Consider the following 9,655-nt stretch of genomic DNA (forward strand, 5'->3'; position numbering starts at 1 on the left):
TTGGTGCCTTTTTACTTTTCTTCAGAGTGGAACCTGAATGTATTTTGAGTAGATCTTGACTGTGCTGGGTTCTCTTCACGGACAAGGTTGTGAAAGAGGCTAAAATAATGGTCACTGGGCTGAGCAGTGGTGAAAGCTGGCATTGTGAATGAATGGTCTGCTCAGGGGGTCCTGGGAGCTGCATGTGGGACTGTGAGCCTGCAGGCTGCCAGGGAGGAAGAGTGTGGGTGTGTGGCACCAGGGAGCAGAGCAGGATCCAGCCTTTGCTGTCTGGGTAGCAGGGGAAGCCATGGAGGAAGCTGATGGTGGAGGCCAAAACTGCCCCTGACCTCCCTGTGGGACACTGCCCTCATCCCAAGTGAGAAAGGGCTTAATTTGACAGGAGAGACACCACACTGAATAAACCAGAGCAGTGCAGGTGGGCTCTTGGGGCAGGTGAAGTGTGGTGCATTTGCCCACTACGCTGTGGTAGGGTTTTGTTTTGGTTTTTTTTTTGTTTTTTTCTTTTCTGATTGGGGAGAAATGTTCATCAAGTGTAAAAAGACTACTAGGATTAAAAATGGGGGCTGGCTGCCTCTTCTGAACAGAGCAGCCTGTTCCTGCTTCTCCCTCCTGTTTCTGACCCTGCTCCAGGGGGGAGCAGAGCAGAGCTGTGCTGTGTGAGGATGGGTTTGAGTCCTTCCAGTCCTTTTCTGTTGTGTTCAAATTATATTTTGCAGTTCCTGTATTCACAAGTTCCTTGTGGTTAACTTCTGGATGAACTTGGTGTAAATAGACTCAGTGTTTTTGAAAAAAACAGGAGAAGGTTTGGCTTTGGGATTATTTTTCTAGTTTCATGTAGCAAAGCCAGGTGGGAATTACATGCTCTGTGCTGGAGCAGAGCAGCTCTGCCAGGTACAGATACCTGCTTTAATCCCTGTGTTAACAACTCCTGCAGTTCCTGGCAGGGTGTTTGGAAATATTTTAGTAATTCTGCAAAACCCACTGTGCCTCAGACTTTACAAATGGTAACACTTGGAAAACAGTGTCTGAGATGGATAACATGGCCCATCTTCTTGCCTTTATTGCAACCCATGGAGTATGTTCTGATACCAGGAGGATTTGTGTGTGGATGCTTCGTGTGATTTGGGACAGAAAAGAATGTTACAGATGCTCAAGACCAAGTTGGTTGGGGCTTTGAGCAGCCTGGTCTAGTGGAAGGTGTCCCTGCTCAAGGCAGGGATCTGGAAAGGGATGAGCTTTAAGGTCCCTCCCAACCCAAACCATTCTGTGATTCTATGAAATACCCTAAACCTGGCAAGTGCCAGTTGTGTGTGTTGCTGTGGTGTTATCACAGTTGCTCTGAGCTATGCCCACATCATGACTGCCCACCAAACCTGTAATCATAGGTTACCTGTAGTTCAGCAATCAGATGTCTGATTTTTATTATACTTAATTATATTCTAGTGGAAACATCTCAATTCTGAGTTTTCAGAGCATCATTTAGACAACTTAAACTTCTTACAGTAGACCATGAGGAGGGGTGGCTTGGCAGTCTTTTCCAACAGCATTTGGCAGACCTTGAACATACACTGAAGTATTTGGGTTTGGATGCAAAGCAGGTAATGGTGTCAGGTGTTACAGCTTGTCTGAGAGGTGTGGGATCTGTCTATTTTCTAGCCTCACCTGGGAGTCTTTTGGCAAATTCTTTATTGCTTTAGGATGCCTGTGATCATTTCCACATAGTGTTACAGCTGGGAGTTTGGGCAGGGCAGTGAAAAGAGACTTTTGTCCAAACACGAGATTACTGAGGAGGGTTTCTGGGCTAAATCTCTGTTGTCACTCATCAGGGCTGGGCTTAGAAGATAGGAGATTTTTAAGAAAAAAAACACAAACATGTCATTGAGAACAGGCCTTTGGGGATTAAGCAGTTAATACCTCTCCATAACCACTATGTGCTCTGGTTTGCTGACATCTACCACTGCCTCCTGATGGCTGATAAATGAAAAGAGCTTACATTTCACTCTGTCTTCTAAATTTGTGGTAGAAATTGCCTTTGTGTGACTTTCCATACTGCAGGACAATTCCTTGGGCTCTGCTCAGCGGCAGGAAAAGAGAGTCTCCTTATGGAGGGCTGTGGAATGCAATCAGCTACTGGAAATCCCAGTGCTGATCTCAATCTGGGCTTTAAATGCCACTGTGTGACTTTCTGGAGCTGCTATCTGTTAGAAATCTAAGGATTTATTTGCAATCACTTACTGGAAATTGCACTTTGTTAATTACATGTGAGAACCAAGGAACTATGGACTGAGTCCAGCAAGATTGATTGAAAGAGTCAGGAACCTTTCTTACCTCAGTGATGGGCTGGGCTGGGAGAAATGCTGAGTTATTTCTGTCTGGAAAGAATGGCTGAAGCTTTCCTCATTTCCCCAGTTTGCCTTGGCACCCTGCTCATGGTTGAGCTGGACAGACTGACACTGGAGTGCCTGCCTGGAGTGAATGAGCCTCACTGTGCAGAGTCTGAGGCTACAGATTATGCTCCTTGCTCGAGTTTCATAACTTCTGCAGTGTCTTTGTGCTCACTAGGCAGTTAGAAATGTCTTCCTTGGCTTTGGTCTGGAGAAGCACTCAAAATCCTGCTGCTTCTTGCTGGGTATTCCATGAAAGGAAATGCCTGGCCGGGAAATGCCTTCAGGTCAGAGACAAGCCACTGAGTCAGGACACCCAGGGTGCCTTTGGCTTGTGCTGGAGACTTGAGAGGGAGGAAATAATGTTTAAGGCAAGGAATTGGGAGATTAAGGACCTGCTCTGCAGTGTTTCATTAGCTTGTGAAGCTTTGGGCGATTCCTTGCCAGTTCTGTGCACGCCAGGCTTTAAAGGAAATGGAATGAACAATTCATTCTGCTTGTGTGGCTGAGTCCATAAGCAGGATGAGATGAGGAGCAGCAGGTGATTGTGTGCTCAGAAAGGGTGAAGAGCTGTTCAGTGTCTGCACCAGCAGTCCCAGGACCACTGAACTCTTTTGTGTGTCTGTGTTTCAAAGGTCTCTGCTTAGTTTATTTGGGATGCTGGTGTGTACCTCTCTGAGCTCTTGAGTTTAATTCAACTGCTACAGCAAGAGTTTAGAATAATGATAGTATTTTAACAGCTCCAACAAACAAATCAGCCTTGTGAGCACTGAGTGCTATCTACAGCACCGTGACAGGTTGAGACAGCTTCAGTTACAGCAGTACAGCAGGTTCATTTGTTCTTGGTACACAAGGCTAAAGAGGATGTTGCTCACTTCCTTTTCTTATGGGAAGCAAACTGCCAGCAGAGTTTTTGGATGGAGTGGGAAGGGATGAGTCTCCAGCTGGCAGCTGGTGCGAAGCAGGCACTGAGGGCTGGGAAGTCAGGCTGGTTGTAATTATGCTTTGTGCTATTTGAAAGCTGGGCTGCTGCTTGAAAGCTGGCCCCTGGCAACACTTGTGGGGTGGGCTGAAGGATCTGGCATGCCCTGCTCTGAGGAGGAAGGTGGGAGGAGGCTTCACGTGGTGATGTTTGGCTCCTTTGTCTGATGTTTCTGCTCTTTCTCCACCAGCTTTCACTCCACAGCAGCTCTTCAGTGCTGGGAGAAAGTTTGCCACTATATGACACTTGCAACCCCCTCAGTATCCTCTTTGGTCTCCCTCCCTCCTGGGTGTGTGGCTTCAGGAGCCAAGCTGGGAGCCTGGTGGGGTTGATATGATGCCACATGATTCATACAGTTGATATGAAGGTGTTTGATCACAAATATCCCACTGCTCGTGGGATCCTGCAGAGTGCCCTGTCTTTGGGGTCGCTAAACAGATGTTGAAAACTCTGACCCCTGTGCAGGGCTGGCCTTGACACTTCCCAGCCAAGTGCTGCTTCTTGCATTTGAAGCTGTACACAACTTCCAGAACCTACACCAAGGCCATTTTGTGGCTGTAACTCCCTTTAGTTTTAAATTGATAACCTGAGAATTTTCTCTCTCAAATGTGCACGTGGTATTTTGTGTGATTGGATTCCATCTGGAGTAAAAAGGCAGGTTTGTAGGAATGGTGCATTTCTGCACTGAAAGAATTGTGTGAACTGAAAATCACTCAGTGCCTGAGGGCTGTTATCTTTCTGCCAGTCACGTTTGGGTCTGGGTGCAGACTGTAAAGGCAGTTTTCTGCTTTTTGCTCTTCAACAAGGCTTTATGCTGAAGGATAGAGTAATTTTCACCTGACACAACAAAAGTATTTTTTTTAGCCCTCTAAAGCCACACTGGCAGGAGATGTGTTAGATGGAGCCCTTGGGGGAGGTATGGAGTCCAGTCTGTGTGTGCAGCAGCCCTGGGACATTTGGATGAAAATTGCATGTGGCAGCTCCTGCCACACGTGCAGGGACTGTCCCATAAATCTTTCCCAATAACCAAGCTGCTTTCCCCTTTTTCTCCCATTAAAAAAAAAAATGCTGCTAAAAAAATTGAATTAATTTCAAAACCTGCATCCATGCTGAGGCTTGTGCTTGCCTCTGAGAATGTGGTAGAGCTCCTGGCTGTTTTGGGGAGTAGTTTATATCCTGACAGCTGCTGCTGTTGGTCATCCTGGGGCTCTGAGCTTCACAAGAGCAGCTGAGTGCAAGGGCTCTGCCTCTTACTGCAAACCTCTGCACATCTGAGCTGTGTTTCACATGTGGCACCAGAGCAGCTCTCACTGGTGTGCAGCTAAATTAATGTTTTTATCTAATTTATTTCAGTTGGGAGCACAGAGAACTGGAGTCAGGAATCTAATATTGTTCATCTATGAGGTTTTAAAAGGTGTGCTCAGACTGAACTTGGGGCCGGGCTGGGATGCAATCTTTGTACTGCTCTGAATGACTTGGAAAAGTGAGGGTGATGCCACTGAAGTGAACAGCCCATGCTCCTTTCTCCTGAAAGCCTCATTTTCCTTTTTTTTTTTTTTTTTTTCAGGCATTGCTGAGAGCTGTAGTAGCTCTAGGGATGGGTAGATTTAATCAAGAAGCTGTTCCAGCAGAAATGGCTGCACAGGGTCAACTCAAGCCAGGTATAACTTTATCCTAATGCAACTGGAGAGACTTTTTTTATTTTTCCTTGGTACACTCCTGAAAGGAGATGGAATTTATGCTGAAATACCCTGCCCTGCAAGCTGCCCTGCATACAGGATACAGCACGAGGATGGAGTTTAGTTGGAATTGGTCTGCAATGTGTGTGAGCAATGATCCCACCAGCCCAGCAGGATCTGGGGTGGGAACAGGCAAGGTTAAGCCCTTTGGCTGCACCTACACATCCAGAGGTAACCCTGCATTAAAAACCCTTTCTGTTATCAGTGTGCAACCCAGGAACAGGATGCCTGCCCTGGCTGATAGTGCCAGAGGGCAGCACTGCTGTGGAATGGGCAAAATCCAGGAGCCTCCAAGGGGGTGGAGGATGGGGAAAGTCTCCCTGCCTTTTGCTGCTGGGTGGGAAGGAGGGTTGGTTTCAGGGTGGGAGACAAGGGAAAGGGAAGTGATCTGTCCCCACTTTGGGCCAGAAATGTGAAACTGACTCCTACAACTTTGGCATCAGGGGTTTATAAAAGGATATTGAAAGCTTGGAAGGCATGTGGAGGGAAATGCCTTGGAGGAAAGGAATGCAAGAACTCAATCTGCTTAGTCCTTATCAAATGAAGGACTGGGTGACTTAATTACACTTAAGTACTTTTCCAGATAACACAGAGCATTTTAATCGTGCAAAAAAAAGGCACGATGGGAGCTTGTCTGAAGGATAAAATCAGACCAATTGCAACTAGAAATACTGTGCAATCTGGTAATGTCTTCCACCTCAAAGGGGGAAATTCTGTCTCCTGGTGGGATGGCATGAATTGGCTAGACTTGTCTTGCATATTGACTAAACCAAGCACCTAATTTGACTGAAAAAGACAGTCATTGGAGTGGTTGGGTGGGAAGGAAGGTGTTTCCCACCATGGAATGAGGGCAGTGGGCTCTGTTTTCAGCACTGTGAGACTGCAAGGTCCAATTTCTGGGGTTTTGGATATCTGGTCAACTTCTTTGTACTGGCTGTTGATAAAGCAGCTGTGCAGATAAGTGGGGATGATGGTCCTGCCTTGGTCTCAACATCCACAAACTGGTGTCCAGAGCATCTTCAGTGAGCCAGAGGCAGACCTGGTGTTCCCTGGTGTTCCCTGGTGTTCCCTGGTGTTCCCTGGTGCCAAGCTTGCTGGAGACAGCAGGTGGAAAGAAGCCTGTGCTCATAAGAGAGCAGATAAATTGCTTCTGCTGGCTCTGTTTTTGCACTTTTGATGCTGCTGTTTGCATTAGAAGGGCATTGTATCCAGATTATTCATGCACTGTTAATAACTCCAGAGTGCTGTGTGCTGGATCTTGCTTTCAGTTGCACCCAGCACTTCAGCTAGGCTGAAGCCAAGGGAGCTGTGCTGACAGATATGAGAAAAGTCAGAATTTGATATTAAATAAATCTGCATCCATTTCCAAAGCCTGGTTATAGAACAGGAACATCATGATCCCTGCTGCTGGCATAATTCCATTTAAATGATATATCTGCAGATGGAAAAGCTGGTGGTGGATCTGCCTAGTGGTGTAGAGAGAAGTGGAGCACTAGGCTTAGAACACCTGGTAACAAAAGTTTGTCTTTTCTTTATGGACTGGAGATGAAAGCTTTATGGGTCAAGGAGCTCTCCTGCTGCAAGGAGGTACCAGGGATTCCAAGGAGGATACAGGAGTGTGGAAGAGTCCACCTAAAATGCTGCTCCCCCTGTGCTTGCCCTGATGCTGGAGAGACACCAGATCTGAGCCCTGTGTGTAGGGCTGAAATAGGATGGTGCAGCACTGGGCTGTGGCACCACTGTGGGATGGAAAACCTCCAGGGAAGCATTGCTCTTGATGAGATCCATTTGTAAGAAAATGGAGTGTCTTTCTCTGGCATTGGAAATTCCACCTGCAAATGCAGCCCTGGGGCTGAAGGCTGCTTGGTTCCTTTTTAGCTCTAGCAAGGCTCCAGAAATCTGATGGTGCCTTTGAGGAAGGATCTTGTTTAATTAAGTTGTAACTGTTGGGAGGCCAGTGAGTAATTTCCTTTGTTAGCTGCTGCCTTGCTTGGGGAAAGGCTCGCCTTGTAATTAATGAAACCCCTCCCTTCTTCTGTGCATGGAAAACTGTCTGGAGAATAATGAAGGGCCAGACCCTTCCAGAGGTGCCCTTGCTGCTTAGGGACACCAAAGATGCAATTGGTTTTTGTGGGGAGCAGACCATTTAGCAGCAAAGTAACCAGCTCCCAGGCAAGCAGGTAAATAAACTGGATGTGTCAACCCAAAGGGTAAATAATTCCTAGGGGAGAACAGAGATGTCTCCAAGAGGTGTTGGAGGCCCAGGAGCAGGATTGCAGGACTGGGACCTGACCTACGTTCAGCTTTGAGTGTTGCTGGGTCCCAGTGCTGCTGAGCTGCTCCTTTGCACAGCATGTGTGACTGTCTTGACCCTACTTGTGAAAACTTGTGTAAAACTGAAAATCAGAACATACCCACCCACTGCAGGTGGTGTTAAAGAGCAAGAAACCTCACACAGAGTCACAGAGGGAAGAGCCAAAGGCTCCAGTGCTGCAAGGTGAGGCTGAAACTCCCCACAGCAGGATGGAGAGCCAGGCTGGAGCCCTGGGCAGTCTCTGTGATCCCCAGGGTGATGGGCCTGTAGCTCCAGCTGTGCAACCTGATGTTGGTAAGGATTAAGTGCTACAGACACATTGACTTTGGGTGTGGAGAATGGAAAGCTCCTCTCTTTCACTGCTAATAATTCTCCAACCTAATTTCTCCATACAAGCCAACACGTTTCCCAGCAGCTGCCTGCTAAATCCCAAGCAGGTTTTGTAATTGGCCCCATTTCCCTGCAAGCTTTGCCACAGCAAAGCAGATTTTGTCATCTTTTCATTCCTCAGGAAAGTTTTCTTTCTCAGTGAAGAATGAACTTTTTTCATTCTGCCTTCAGTCCTTCCAGGTGTGGCTTATGGGGCTTTCTGGAGCTGGAGGAACAGAGAGTTTATCTCTGCTCCCCTGACTGCATTGTTAAATTCCTGATAATGCAGATAAACAAGAATCAAGAATATGAATTTGAACTTCCCACATTGCCTTTTTGGTTTTTGTAGGTAGAGCTGCACTTGGGGTTCTTGCTGGTTTGCTGGGATAGGGCCCTTTGGCTTAAGGAGAAATTGAGACCACTGGATGTTCTCAGGGGCTGCTGTGGGGTTTTAGACAAATCCTGATTCTCTGGTAGAGAGACCATGTACAGCAAATCCTCTTCCAGGAGTGTCCAGTGCATCAGGGGCCTGCTGCTCCCAAAAAAGCTGCATTTGGGAGATAAAGGGAAAGAATGTGACAGAAATCCTGCAGTTGTGGGCTGCAAGGGCTTGCAGGACTTTAATGTTGGCCCGTTTTCATCCCAGAGAAGGATCCTGGTGATCCTGATGTGTCTCTGAATGTGTTGTCAAAGGCAGCTGCAGCTCTGTGCTTCCTCTGCCTGCCTGCAAGGTCTGTCTCAGGACAAGAATTTACTGGGAAACAGTGGAGAGTGATGGACCTAACTCTACTGCAACTTTCAACAAGTGAGGCTGGCTGCCAGGGTCCTGTTTGCTGGGATGGGATGTAAATGGGGGCTGCAGGCACCTGTGCCAGGAAAAGCCAGCTGCTTTTTCTTGGTGCATCCCATGCAGGCAGGGGTACAGCCCTGTGGGGGATCCCTCCCTTCCCTTGGGGTGCCAGGGGCTCCTGGTTTTCCCTGGCAGCTCTCTGTGGCTGAGTGCACAGGGATCACAGTGCCAGGTAAGAGCATCTCCTCCTGGGAGCCTGAAGGCTCACTCTGGGTAAATTGGCCATATCAGCCCTTGTGTTGCTGAGCAACTCTGTGGGCAGCTGGCAGTGAAGGAGGGCTGTGAATTAGAGAAGGATCCACATCTGCTGGCTCTAATCAAGGTCCTGGATGCAGACTGCAGCCTGTTTTGGCCACTTGTGTTAACTCAGCCCAGGATGAGTGTTCATAGTGCTGTAGTGTTCACAGATTCCATCCAACAGTGTTTGCATTTGTTCCTGGTGCTTTGATCATGGTAATGAATCACAGACCCTTTGGTAAATTGAATCTCACCTGGGAATCTGTGAGAGCTGTTAACATTGATGGGCTGAGGTGCTCTGCTATCTCCCAGCCTCCTTCAGCTCTGCAGGATTGGTGCCACCTTTCCTCAGCCCATTTTGGGATCATGTCCAAAGATAAGATTTCCCTCCCTCTGCCTCTTGGACTGCCTGTCCCAGCAGTGCTGGTGCTGTGCTGACAGGGAGTCCTTAGGCTGCCAAAGAAGAATGTCCTGGGGTGGGAGTGCTGGGGAGAGGTCACCTGGACGTCCCACAGGTGGGCCCTGAGGGTGACAAACTGCTCTCCAAGCCTTGAGCCCTTCTACAGTGAAAAAATAACCTCTAAACTTGCCTTCTTTCCTGTTTGTCCTGTCTTAGGAAAGTTAACACACGTGGGCTTGCTATTCTAAAGCCATTTCTAGCCTTGGGTGCCCCACAGCTTTGGACTTTAATAATTAAGCTGAAAATCTGGTTCCTCTGAAGGGAGTTTCCCAAACAGATCCAAAGCCTGGCACTGCTGGGCAGTGAAGCTTCCAAAA

The sequence above is a fragment of the Cinclus cinclus genome, chromosome 20, assembly GCF_963662255.1.
Source record: "Cinclus cinclus chromosome 20, bCinCin1.1, whole genome shotgun sequence".
Lineage (NCBI taxonomy): Eukaryota > Metazoa > Chordata > Aves > Passeriformes > Cinclidae > Cinclus > Cinclus cinclus.